At 42.9% G+C, this 14,002-nt stretch overlaps 1 long non-coding RNA gene across 1 annotated transcript in view; it reads left to right on the top strand.

Annotated features, from left to right (window-relative positions):
• LOC121134351 overlaps window positions 1-14,002 on the top strand; it is a 33,754-nt gene that overhangs the window by 7,206 nt on the left and 12,546 nt on the right. Inside the window, exon 2 of the long non-coding RNA XR_005871442.1 lies at window positions 9,720-9,791. This is a non-coding gene — a long non-coding RNA (uncharacterized LOC121134351). The remainder of the gene's footprint in view (window positions 1-9,719; window positions 9,792-14,002) is intronic.

The following is a 14,002-nucleotide window of genomic DNA, read 5'->3' as shown; positions in this document are numbered from 1 at the left end:
GGAGGTTCCTGGCCAAGAGGTTTGAGTGAGTCTCTAAGCCCTAACCTCTTTGCTCCTCTGTCAGAACTTGACCAGGAAGACTTACCTCACAGGATGGTTAGGAGACCCAGAGAGGACGGGATGAAGCACAGGGAGTTGCCCATACCCTGTACACAGTAGTGTATTGGTAACTTTTAACCTAGCCTTGCGAATTCAGAGGAGTTGTAGGAGTATAGAGAGCAAAAAATTGCAGTTTGAAGTGCAATCTTTTAAACAGTCACAAAGACAAAAGGTCAGCGTTGAGAGTTAATAAAAAATATTATATGGTTCTATGACATTGACATTAGTTCTCGGAGAGAGAGAGAGACAGAGAGACACAGAGAGAGAGACAGAGAGAGACAGAGACAGAGAGACAGAGAGAGACAGACAGAGAGAGACAGACAGAGGAAGCAACTTCAAAGCTGTTTTTTCTCTAGATCTTTGTGTCCCTCCCAACTCCTGCCTTTCTGCTTCTGCCTGCATTTGTCACAGATAAAGTTTAAGACATTGACTTAAAAATAAATGTGCCAGGAGGGTCTGTAAGGTTAATAAGATTATATTGCAGGACTTTGAGGGGAGTTTTGATTAACGATAAATCCTATCAGTGGAGTTCACTGAAGCCTGCTGGTCACCGTACAGTAGGCAGGCAAAATACATTTTTACTGAGTTTCAAAATGGAGGGAAAAAAAAACTCCCTTTAGAGGAGTTGCTGAGTCAGTGAGGCTAATGACTGATACAAGACTCTGGCTTCTTAATCCTTCTCCCTTGGTGCATGGTTAATACATTATTCAGGATGCACCAGGTAATGCTGTGGTAACAAGCACCCCCCAAGGCTCCCAGAGACAGATACAAAATCATTTCTTCCTTAAGCGACAAATCTCTTAGCAGTTCGTCTGGGCCCGAGAAAGCCAGGCTGGAGCAACTTCTGTGGAACATGCTCCCAGTTGTCACGGTCTAGGGACACAGTGGTAGACCAGGCTATCTGGTAAATTAAAAGTTTCTACCTGGAAGCAGCATACATCACCTCAGGTCAGAGGTCACAGACTAAGCAAGGATGGGCATATCTATCTATCGTGGAGCGGAGACGCGTTCCTACTTGGGTTTGGGTGAGCAGCTCTGCTACATATACACCCACAACTCTGCAGCCACCAGCTCCTGTTGGTTATCAACTTGGTCTTTGCTGTCTTCCCGACACCAGGCTGCTGTAGAGATGGGATCAGTGTTAGGTGCTTGCCTCACTGTGGAGATGAACATGTGACTGGAACAAGGTGAGAAATGGGGCCAGAAAATTTGATCTTCTGTTTCATTTCCTCCTTTGGTGCCCCTCCTTCCTTGGCTCTTGGCTCAATGACTGGCATACTCTTGGGTCACCACTCAGCCTCTCTAAGCACCTGTCTTGCAGATGGCAGATGGGGACCTCTTAGTCCTCTATGGATAATGATGGACATGTAAAGTATGGTCAGTGAGGACTCTCAATGACCTTGCCTGGGGTTCTTGAGTGCCTATCAAGGCTGAACGCTCCATTGACCCAGATGTTCCACACTCCTACTAGGCACACAGTCTATTCTGGTATCTCCACTATTACTCCCCACCTGTTTCCTTGTTGAGATTTCATGTTCATATCTGACTTTATCACAACACTTTTGTCTATGAACTAGGATAACGTAATACTTATTAACTCATGGATGGCCGTAGGTTAGGAAAGATCCCTTTACACCCCAAGTGACCAGCTAGCCTGAAAGGAAAGCAGGCTAATAACAGTTACAGATTGATAGCATGGTGAATATTATTTCAGAATGAGTGTTATTTCAGAGATGACCTCTATGGTGGCCTTTCCCCCCAACTTTGAAAGAGCAAGACTCTTGCCTCTGAATGACTGAGGGGGTCTGCTCTGGTTGAGGTTGGATAGGTATTGCCTCCCTTTTTGGCTCCCCAAGAGGCCCTGCAGCTCATTATAGATTTTAGGCTACCTCTGTTGACTTTCTGGCCCTTGATAAAGAGAAATTGAGGCCAGAGGGAGCAAGGGATGCAGAATTCCAGACAGATTGCTTGAGGCCAGGCGTAGGAGACGAGGTTACCATCATGTTTCTTGTCTGACATACCTGCCTAGAAGAAGACAGGGAAGAAAGGGGTCATTCCTGATGATTCACAGAGCTTTTCATAAGTAAATTTATTTTTCCTTGTGAGGCTCTGGGTGACTAGACAGAGATAATAGGATTAAAAAAAAGAAACAACTTTTTTTCCTCTAAATGACTGGTTAAAATGTGGTACAGGCTGTGAGTTACTCAAGGTCATTATTGTGCGATGGGTTATCAAAGGCCTATGCGAAATGTGTGGGACTTTTATGAGCTTGTTTTTATTATAGTAGACTGTCTGAGGGCCCCTTTTGTACAAAGTGCTTTGAAAGTTCTAATGGGACCCCATAATCATCTGTGTGATTATGAAGGTCAAATTGTGCCGAACAAACCCCAGAGCTATTTTTGACCAAATTAGTAGATGAACAGAACTGAATATTAAGAAAAATAATTTTGTTGTTGTTGCCCTTTCAGCCTTGTGGGCACAATGAAATTTCTCTTGCAGCTGAGAAGGCGGCCACTGTCGTACGTCCTCCCTCTTGTTTTCTGTTACGGTGGCCGTCACAGCTGCCCTGGGCAGCTTGAATAGTACCTCCATGGCACAAAGCATTTAGGGCATTCAGGGAAGTGATTCAGTTTTTCAATCAAGAAGAAAAAGAAATGAGCTTTCAGGTGGAAGAAAGTGGGATAGGTAACAGGACAGTTGTCTGTATGCCAGTATAGTAATGCATAGATTATTTATGTATTTACCTTTGTGAAGGATGGGGCCATGGGAACAAAACAACCCAGTGTCCCCTAATGTGTAGGGTTTGCCTGAGAAGGTTTTCTTTCACTGTGTTCAAGGTGAAGGACAGGACTACACTAGGTTGGGGACAAGAACTGTTTGCCCAAGTGTGGCTATGCCTGTCCCTGGAGCACCGGTGCCTCATGCTCTTCCACAGCAAGGCCTGTGCTGTTAGCCTCCATTTTCAATGTCCCATCTTACACTAGGAAACTGAGATTAGAGAGGGAGTGGGCTGTTTCCTTTCTCCTGTGAACCAAGAGACCGAAAGAACTTTATATTCCTTACCCACAGGATGGACTTGAAGATAAAGGTTACTCAAGTTCAAACGCAACAAAACCTCAAGTACACATTGAGGCCTCCGGGGTCAAATGGCACCTGCCCTCTGCCTCCAGCTTCCTAGTATTTCAGTCACCACTGGGGTTCTGAACTTGCTGAAAAGAGCCTAGATCATGGACACTGGGAAGGGAATGAACACAAGTCAGGCCCATTTTAGCGGGGACTCTTTGCCTGTCGCTTAACTCCAGGCTACCTAGAATTGCCATAGCTCCCGGGACAGTTATGTTTCCTAGACATTCAGATTTCAGGTCACTTGCTGCTCGGCAGCTAAGATGCAGCTCCTTGCCACTCTGAATCTCCTCTAGGTAATATCCTTTTGCCGAGGGCTGTATTCTCGTGGCTAGATAGATCGTAGCCAGAAAGCCTTTCTGGTGAGTGACACAGATGTCACAGGATGCCCATGACGCCTCATCCCATTGAGAATGTGAAGGAAATCACCTCTCTCACACCAGGGCATTGTCTGTCTGACTGCACTATCTACACGATGAAGGTTTCATGACCTTCTAGCCAGACCTCCTCGGTACACTTGTAATTCACAGGATGCCGCCAAGGGTTGCAAAGCTCAAGAAATTTGATGGTGGGGACTGCAAAGAAAGGTGTGATGGGAAACCATCTGAGCAGCGCAGAGGTCCTATGAGCCACTCATTGACAACAGGTTGGACACATTAGGACTTTTAGGGGCACTGGGTAGGTTTGCCATTATTGTCCTGTTTCCCTATAAAAGTAAATACATTAATAATTGTACCTTATGGCTGTTTAACAAACAAATATCTTCATTATCTACCACAGCATTTCCTTTTGCATGAAAATGCACTGCTCACTTCTTATTTGAAAACATTTTCCTGTGTACTGAAAGTTTTGTAAGATGTTGACCACCCGTTGTACCAGATGGTTAAGTTGTCCATGCTAACAGCAAGCAAATGTCTGTATCCTCAGCACAACCTCGGGAGGCTGAATATTTATGAACAGGAGTTATTTTATTACTCTAAGTGGTAATAATACATGTTACAAATGGGTGTGGTTCATAAAGTGGGGGAGCTTAATTATATAGGCAAGCAAATGTCAGCGTCTCATGATTAGCAATAGACTTGTCTATGAAGACCTTGACATTCCAAAGTAAAACTCAAAACATTGGCTTTAGGGTCAAAGGCAGAGGTTTTATAAAATTTGAGGTGCTGTGGCCTTTGGTCAGGATCCTGCTTCAGTTAACCACAAACTTACATAAGTCTTCTTAGGCAAGTTGTCTCATTCTGTGCTGTGACTTCCTTCTCTCTAAATGGGATGGAACGACAGAAGCCCCACCGAGAGAGAGCTTGAAATGAAGTGTTTGCAAATTCCTTTGTACAATGCCTGGGATACCGTATGCTTTCAGCGTTAGTTACTATAATTGCTATTATAATTGCTATACTTATCATTACGAAGTTATCTTATTCAAAAGATAGAGAAACTCAGGATTCTCCATCATTTTTCGAGGCAGTCATTTTGCTAAGTTCAGACAGGTAGTTAAGAGAAAAGATGTCAGAGGTTAGAATTAAGCAAGGGTTTGTGAAGAGAAGAGAGAGTGGGAGGTGACACAGTAGTTTCAAAGACAGCTGGATGATAGCAGTCCTTCTTCTCCTCCTCTAGGCAGCGCTGGGTGTGAACTGTCCCTTCCAACATGTCCACACTCTACCACCTTCTTCAGTGACTTGGCTGTCTTGGGGTTTATCAGATCAACTGTCATGTGTTGCTTGGTTTTAGTTCCAGGAACCCTTTCATAGTAGGCTAATTTGTTCTCACAACGCATAACCTGCTTTATCCTCAGGTCACCTCATTATGTAAGCATTGTATCATCTCAGATCATCACAAGAAGGGTGGCTGTAGTACAGTATTGAGAGAGAGAGAGAGAGCACTCACATAATCTTTGTCATAGTACATATAGCAATTACTTTATTTTACTATTATTGCTGACATCTTACTGTGCTAATTTACAAATTCAGCTTCACCACAGGTACACAGACATAAGAAGAACCATAGTCTATAATGGGTCTAGTACCAACTGCAGCTTCAGGTACTTATGGAGTCAGGGAATATGTGTCATGGGTAGGATGGCTTATTGTACCAATCCTCATCAAACAAAGACTGCTGGAGACAAGGTACATGGAGAGATAGCAACAAGGGTGTCAGTAAACTGGGAGGGTGGAACTTAGCTGCTTAGCGGGTGGGTGTTCTTTTCTGATGTTCATAGAAGGAGAAATTGCCCAGTTAACCCAGCAGCACTGGCCATACTGTATCTAGAATGGATAAAATCTTACTGTGGAAACAACTATGTGAGCAGCATAGGTTGGTCTTGTCACCCTTCCCCAGCTGCCCAACACAAGCAGAATATAGCTGGATACATCATACCAGAAATAGGATAGAGGACAGAACCACCCAGAACGCAAAGGTAAGGGGGTCATTTTAATGGCACCAGCAATGATAATGGCATTAATATTACCATATTTGGTGTTTTTATTTAGAAAAGAAGTCCTTTTGTTTTTCAGCTGTAAGTGTATATTATACCACAGTGCAGCAACTGTCTTAATCATTGGATAAAGAAACGGAGTCTGGTTGGTTTGCCCAAATCACACAAATAAGTTTTGGGCTTTCAGCTCTTAGATCTGCGCTGTCTGTCGTATTCTTACAAAATCTTCAGATTGACCACAACAGTAATAAGTGTGGCACAGCAGGTGGGGGATACTCGCCACCCAGACTGACAGCCTGATTTCAATAACCCACGTGGTAGAGAGAGAAAGCCGACTCAACAACTTGTCCTCTGACTTCCACATGCTCTCTATGTCACATACATGGTCTCCCCAACAACAAGATGTAATGAAAACAATAATAATTGTGTTTATTGAGCTACTACTGTTTCTTCAGCCCTGTGCCAATGACTTGACTCACAGTTTCCCATGGTTCAGTCACAAGATATAGGTTCACAGCCCCTTTGGTAGTTGAAGAAGCTCAGACTCATTGAAGGCGTATGACTTATTTGTGCTTGGTACTTGGTGATTGGCACTTGAGTGGATACAATTTTAATCTTTAGTGACTATTAGCCTGTGTGATAAGTAAGTACAGATTGCTGTAAACAGAACCCATCAGGCCAGAAAGATGGGATCATTTATACATAGAATTTTCAGAAATGAGACATAGAGGAGAAACACCCTTCATTATCGACAAAGCTCACCGCTCCTCATCCATCACTGTAAGATCTCAGGTGTGGGGCAGTGAGGCCTTGAAGGTCTAGGCTAGACAGTGCCAAGCTTTCTTTTCATCTGAAGATCAGAGAAGTCTGCCGGCTGAGCCCAAGTAAAGGTGCCATTATTGCTCTAGGGGTCTCCACACTACTCTCTGCTGTCTGTCCTCTTGGGGGTTTCAATATACACAGTGTTGGATGTGTCACGCTCTGCTCCTCAGAGAAAGATCAGATTGTCAGGACTTAGAGACCAGCTGTGAATTGGTCTTTCATGCTGAGCATGGTTCACAAGGCCAGATCTCAGCCTTACCCGTTCCCAAGGACTCATTCATTACAAGGACTTGCCTAGATGTGAAAAATAGCCCTCAGTTCTTCCCTCGCTCGTTTTCCACATTGCCTTTTGTAAGCCTGAATATCTCGGGAGATTGTGGGTTTGATAAACAAACAATAAAGAATATTTTTGAGAAGCGAAAGTTTCTATGAACCTCCCAAGTCAAGTTCAAAGTTTTAAAGGACCCTGCACTGTCAGACTGCAAGCATTTGGGGTGTTCTGTCCAGAGTGCAGTCATCCATCCACTACTATTTTGTGGCAGTTAACTGGAAAACATCTATAACCGCCCCTGCAGGGTAGGGTTGATTAAACAACCCATGACACTCTTTTCCTCATAGACAACCTTAAAAATACTTCTGAGGCCTTGCCCTTTCCACGGAGTTAATCACATCTATATTCTGTAGGGTTCCTCTCTGCTACAGTCCTAAAAATGTCCTGGTGTCTTGCACCATTCACAATGGGTATACATAACCAGGGACATAGACACAATTGTTTTTGGTATGGTTTGGTTCTTTCAAAGGAATAGATAAATCATCATGCTACGTGATGAGAGAGGAAATGACAATTTTTATCTTTTATTCAGGTAGCCTAAATTTACATGAGACCACAAAAAGTTCCTGACAGGATGTTATTGATTGCATTCACCCAGCTGGGGCTTGAGATAGTTGGGTCTTCCTGCCACGTCACGGGGCACCCTCTTCCTCTCACTCCTGCCCATGAGTCAAATCTGAGGCCGTCTGAGTCTCCCACAAAAGTGGATGTTTAGGACAGCCATCTCAAGACGTTGGGTAGATTTCCCATCAGTCATTCTCCACTGGGCCCCTTCTCTCCATGCTTATCAGCGACAGCTCCCTCTGTTTTTAATGCTCCAACTGACAGATGAAGTGAAGCTTAGCTATAATAACTAGATTTACTGAGTACCAGTTTTCTCCATGAATGATTTATTTATATTAACTTGCATAATCTTTCCAAGAGAGGTGCTGTTTTTATCCTAATTTTATAGGTGAGGAAGTTAAGAGCCTGGCTTGTGGTTTAAGGCAAAGGCAAACCACCCTCCTTTGCCCACTTCCTTCCTTGCTTTCATTGAAGCCCTAAGTATTAGCCCTTACTGTGTGCCCAGTGAGCTGTGTGATGGGACTGGAGCGGGCAGTAGACAAAACCTCTGTCCCCATGAGATTAGTTAGGCCCATTTCTTCCTGGTGGGCTTTTCCCAGACACCTTTCCCTACTTGCTAACCCTTCTAAGTGATAGTCTCAGCTTTCTTTCCAGTTCCATACACCTAATCTGCCTCAAAATTCCAAGTTTTATGTTTGGTTTAATGTTCCTGTGTGAAGCCTTGCTGTGCTCGTTGGTGACATGTCTTTCCTGTGAACCCCAGGAAGGCTGCTGCAAACTGTTGCCTCCTGTGCACAGTCTCTGAAGTTAAAGTTACTGATATGTCCTAGACTGTGATACACACACACACACACACAGAGAGAGGGGGAGAGGGGGAGAGAGAGAGAGAGAGAGAGAGAGAGAGAGAGAGAGAGAGAGAGAGAGAGAGAGAGAGAGAGATCGGAGAGGGAGGGGAAGAGAGAGACATACAGAAAGAGACAGAGCAATTGGTGGTGATCAAGAGCATTGGACTCCGTTCAAGAAGAAATTTCTTTCCTGATAAAATCATTCTAAAAAGTTGATTTTTTTCAATAGAAATAATCACAAAGTCAATTCACGATTTCCCGGTGAAGTTTGCAATTTGAGAGTGGAGCATCTGGCCCTGAAAACCATAATGCCGTGACCTTAAGAGGCCAGTGCAGACTAAACAAAACATTGGTCCATAAAGAAAGCTTCTAGATGCCTTAGTTGGGAGCAGCTAAGTTCACAACTGCTTTGGCTTCCCATGGTAGCACTCCTCATATCAGGTAGTGTGGGTACGCTATGGCTGGCTGGCTTGGCCATATTGGAGAACAGCTGGGGATGTATTTAGTATAGAGATAATGAGATGTGAATTTATGGTTTTGGTCATTTCCATGTTATCTCTAGTTATGTACTTGCCATACCTTCCAGGGAAATTTCCATCGCCCAGTGTGTTGAGACCTGGAATAGTGATACAGAGATTTGGCACAGAGGGTCTGCTATTTGATGGTCTGAGCACTAAGAGTGAACCAAGGAGAAGCAAGGTTGGAGACAGCATTGAAAAATGGTGCATGTAGAACTCGTCCAAATCCTACAGCTTGGTGACAGGAACTTGACTGCCATTTGCCCCAAAGCTGTCACGAATCCTGAAAATACAGACTATATGTCATTAATAAAGACACAGGTTTCCAGAAACTGTTAGAAGAAAGGCATTCTTCCAGTTCTCTCAATTAAAACATAAAGTTATTATCACAGGAAGAGCAAAAAGTAGAATAAATATCATCTAGGTATGTCATGTGATTAATAATATTGGGCCTGGAGAGATAGTTGAGTAGTTGAGACTCCTCACTGGTCTTGTAGTGCAGTGGTTCTCAACCTTCCTAATGCTATGACCCTTTAATACAGTTCATCATGTTGTGGTGACCCCCACCCATAAAATTACTTTCATTGCTACTTTATAACTGTAATTTTGCTATGAATCTTAATGTAAATATCTGATATGTGCCCCCAAAGGGGTTATGAACCACAGGTTGAGAACCATTGTTGTAGAGGGTCAGGGTTCTATTCCTAGTGCCCACATGGTAGCTTACAACCATCTGTAACTACAGTTCCAAGGGATCCAATGCCCTCTTCTGGTCTCTGAAGCATCTGATACCCATGAGGCGTACTTACATATATGTAGGCAAAACATCTGTACACATAACTTAAAAGTAAATAAATCAAAAAAATATGTTATTATTTTGGAATTTGGTGTAGCATTTGTCAGCTTTTACAGTTTGTGGTTTGCTGTGATTCATTTTTTAATGCTCAATAAATATTTACTTCTGTACTTAATTTTATTTGCAGCTTTGTGTTCTTCAAGGAGAACTCTCAAACATGTTTCATCTTTTCGAGGACTGACCCATACCCAACTCAGTGGTAAATGAATTATGTGGTGTCTATGTGTCTTTTACTAGCCTGTGATTTTTTTCATCAATCTCTAGGCCATTAAGAGAATTTTCACTGTCAGGTGTTTGATGCAGCTGTCGCTGAGGCACTGGTATGTAGTGATTTGTTTGCTCTTTGAATAAATAGGAGAAACCACCATTGTGATATCAGTGTTCCCATGCAAAGTTCATGTTTCATTCATATCATAGGCCCATGGGCAACTCTATTACTTTCAATAGTATGTTCTTCCTGGTTCCTTTAGATGTGGACAGTCAAGGATTTCAGAGAACAGCATGGTGGACTATGAGCATAATGCCATCCCATAGATTCAAGTGTGCCAGGCATGGTTTCTGTTCACATTCCTTTGTTCACAATTAGCCATATTATTTCAAGAAAGGAGATCAAGAAGCTGTAAACACACAAATAGTAGCACTCTGCTCTAGACTTCACTAGACACGGAAAAAGAAAATGATATTTTTTTGGGGGAGATAAGAATGGTTTCACCTGCCGACCTGAGCTTGTGGGAACTCACAGATTCTGGACTGACAGCTAGGGAGCCACATGGAACTGGCATAGGCCCTCTGCTTGTGTGTGACAGTTGTGTAGCTTGGTCAGTTTGTGGGGCTCCCGGCAGTGGGATCAGGATCATGAACTGGCATTTGGGAACCTATTCCCCATGCTGGGTTGCCTTGCCCAGCCTAATGTAGGGGGAGGAGCTTGGTCCTGCCTCAACTTGATGCACCATTCTTTGTTGAGGCCCATGGGAAGCCTGTTCCTTTCTGAACAGAGGAGGGGTGTGGATGGGGAGGGGAATAGATGGTAAGCAGCTGGAGGAGGGAATGGAAGGAGAGGAAGGAGGGGAAGCTGTCATCGGTATAAAAAATAAATGAAAAAATTAATAATAGTAATAATGATAGTAATAATAAAGAATGGTCTCATAAGGGGATTGCCATAGTTGCCCAATGCATGTTTTGTAATTGGATGTGCTAGTGTGCTTAGGTGGGAAGAGAGAAAGACTTGGAATTAGAATAACTAGATTTGTGTCTGTCCCAGAATATTGCCTATTAGCTGTGTGACCTCTCATGAGACACAATCTTTCTGAGCATCAGTTTTATTAACTATATAAGAGGGCTGATAATAACATCTGCCTCACTTACTGCAGGGCTTATTTTCATGGTCAAGTGAGATCAAAGACAGAGTTTATTATACTTAGTCAGATACTATACAAATGTGAGTACCAATCCTTTTTTCCTTTGGTCCAGTCTTGTTGGATGCTCTGACTGAAAGATTAAGTGAAGATTAGTCAAGGTGACATGCTTCATTTGCCTCCCTATAAAATGGATAAAGATGATGATGTCTCTGTTACTAGGAGACCAGAAAACCTTTTCAGACAGTCTTCTTCCAGAGACTATTGAATGGGGGGGGTGGATGGGTAAACCATGATACAGGCATGGAGGAAAAGGGACAACTTGCAGGAGTTGGTTCTTTTTTATAATGTAGGTTGTGGGGTTCAAAAACTCAAACTGTCAGGCTTGGCCACCAGTTTCCCTATCTAACACGAATCTACCAAACCAGCCCTGAATAAGTGATTTTGGGGGCACACTGCTATGTCTCAGGTTTTGGAGGACCCTTTCCCAGGTTACAAGCAGTGGATAGTTTAATGCCCTTACTTATTTCAGTGGTACTCGTGATTTGTGGGAAAGCTAACATCACTGATGAAAAGCCAAACCAGTTTCTGAATTTATTTCTTAAAGTCCTTAAGGGTGACAGCACTCTTGAAAGCTGAGGTTTTCTGGAAGGGCTTGGACTCTGAGAGGTAAGAGTCTGGGGATGTCAGAGAGTTCATGCTAAGCAGTGGAGTGGGAGAGAGGCATTGGGAAGGAGAAATGGAGGTTAGAGGCTGGTGAAAGTACTTGGCACGCTGACACCTTTCCTTATCCTTGTGACCTCTGGGAATCAAAGCACAGAGTGTATTTAAGAGGTTATACATTATTTGCTGATACAGTCCAAGCAATCCTTGTACTGTAAGGTGAGCCTCATTCAACAGAAAACAAAGCAGAAATGTTTGGCCTAAGAAAGTCAGAAGCAGTATCCCATAGGCCTGAAGCCCCAGACATTCTAGAGGCCAGAGACATCTTCCTGGGATGAATGGAATGTGGCCTTTTAGGGCTTCTATTTTCTACCACATGGAGTTCCCAATGATTGCAAATCTGAATCCTTGCCTTCTGTCTTTGATCTCTGAAATGTAGAAGTCAAACAGTCCCAAAGACTATGGACTCATCTGTGTGATCTTGAAACCATCTATCATAAAACCATGACAACAGATAACTGAAGTCAGTATGGCAAAGAGCTAATGGGCAGGGATGCTCTCAGTGAGTACTTGTCAGTAAGTCCACAAATCACCATCTATTCTGTTGGTTGATGTCAATGTTCTCCTACTCATTGAACTGACCATCTAGGACTGGTAGCTGTTTCCCATTGCTCAATACCAGAAAGTCTCATAGACCTCTTCTCCCGACTTAGCTCACCATAGAGAGGTAGGTGGTGGAAACTTCAGGAGGTAAGGCACTGTGGAAGAAAAATAATATATATTATTATATATAAAATGTAAACTACTACCCTGTCTATATAGACCATTTTGTTCAAACATAAAAATCATAGATTTGTGTAGTCTAATCATTTGTCAATAAAATCTAGGATGTCAAGAAGTGATAGTTTCATATTTGCTTATTATTTAGTCTTGCTTGTGAAAATTCTTTGTCATCTCCGGGACCCAAAGCTGTCTATCCAAGTTCAAGAGCTACTTCCCTTCCTAGACATAAATAGGGCATGTATCACACACCCTTCCTCCGAAGTCTCAGGGAACATTGCAGAAGAAGAGGTGGAAATAATGTAAGAGCCAGAGGGAAAAGTGGTGTGGAAAGTTGATTTCTGGGCATTACATGACTGCTGCTTTCTCAGATCCAAGCAGTTATGATTACCTGCAGAAGACTGGGTCTGTCAACAACTTATCATGGAAGGAGGAGGGGCCCATGAGTCCCTATCCTCTAGAAGGATGTATGTGTAGATAATGATTGATTCAGGAACAAGAGACATTTTCTCAGTGGTGGTAAAGTATACACACTCCTGTGATCAAATTCCCACCCATGGTCCTTTCACACAGCAACATGAATGAAAGTCGAAGGTGTAGTTGGGAAGAGGAAGGGTGTTACTTCAAGTGAGAGGAAAACAAGATAGGACAATGGGTGAATATGATCAAACTACATTAACACACATGAAAATGTTACAATGAAATCCATCATTAATGTAAGGAAAACACTCAAGAAGAATAACTTCCGTGTTCCTCATTGTCAACTGTGCTATTCCTGAGTAACGTCTACCACAAAGAAGAGGTGAAAGTGTGTTATTACTACTTTGCAGCTCTTGGTGCTGTGTGTGTTGAATCACAGATTTCTCTTCAGATCCCTGACAACTCCCTGTTTAGTCTGGTCATATCACATAACCCTCCAGTGTACTGGCCTGGAACAGTAGCTCCCGAGTACTTTATTACTGATTGCCACTTTGCTGCTCTGGTGATGATCACAAATGCACCTGTACAGAAAAGTGAAAAAGAAAATTAATTTTCTGCTCTTGTTAAGCTTACTGTGAACACTATGAACTATGAACTGTAAATGTAGGGTAATACATGTTTTCAACTATATCTTCTCTGGGATGCTTTGGATTATATTGCTGTATTTATTTCTCTTTTGTTTTGGTTTGTTTTGCTTTTGGAGACAGGGTTTCTCTGTGAAACAGTACTGGCTGTCCTGGAACTCGCTCTGTATACAAGGCTGGCCTTGAACTCATAGAGATTCACCTGCCTCTGCCTCCCCAGTACTGGGATTAAAAATGTGAGCCACCACTGCCTGACATATTACTGTATTTCCGGTGATCTCTTTCATTGTTGACTGTAGGAGAGGATCCTCAAAGCACATTAAGAAAAGTTTTCCCATTATTGTGAAAAGACTAGCCTGGGAAAATGAAGAGGAGGCATCCATTGTAAAGATTCATGGCCATATGCATTGTGTAGCAAGTCTTCAAACACCTTAGAGTTGGAGGCCATTCCTGATCACCATATGTGACAAGGAGCCTATCATAGGTGGGGATGGGGGAAGAATAGATTAGATTAAGAACAGCAATGTAAGAGAGAGAGAGAGAGAGAG

Source organism: Mesocricetus auratus, unplaced genomic scaffold (assembly GCF_017639785.1).
Source record: "Mesocricetus auratus isolate SY011 unplaced genomic scaffold, BCM_Maur_2.0 Super-Scaffold_100027, whole genome shotgun sequence".
NCBI lineage: Eukaryota > Metazoa > Chordata > Mammalia > Rodentia > Cricetidae > Mesocricetus > Mesocricetus auratus.
This window is presented reverse-complemented; position numbering and strand designations above follow the sequence as displayed.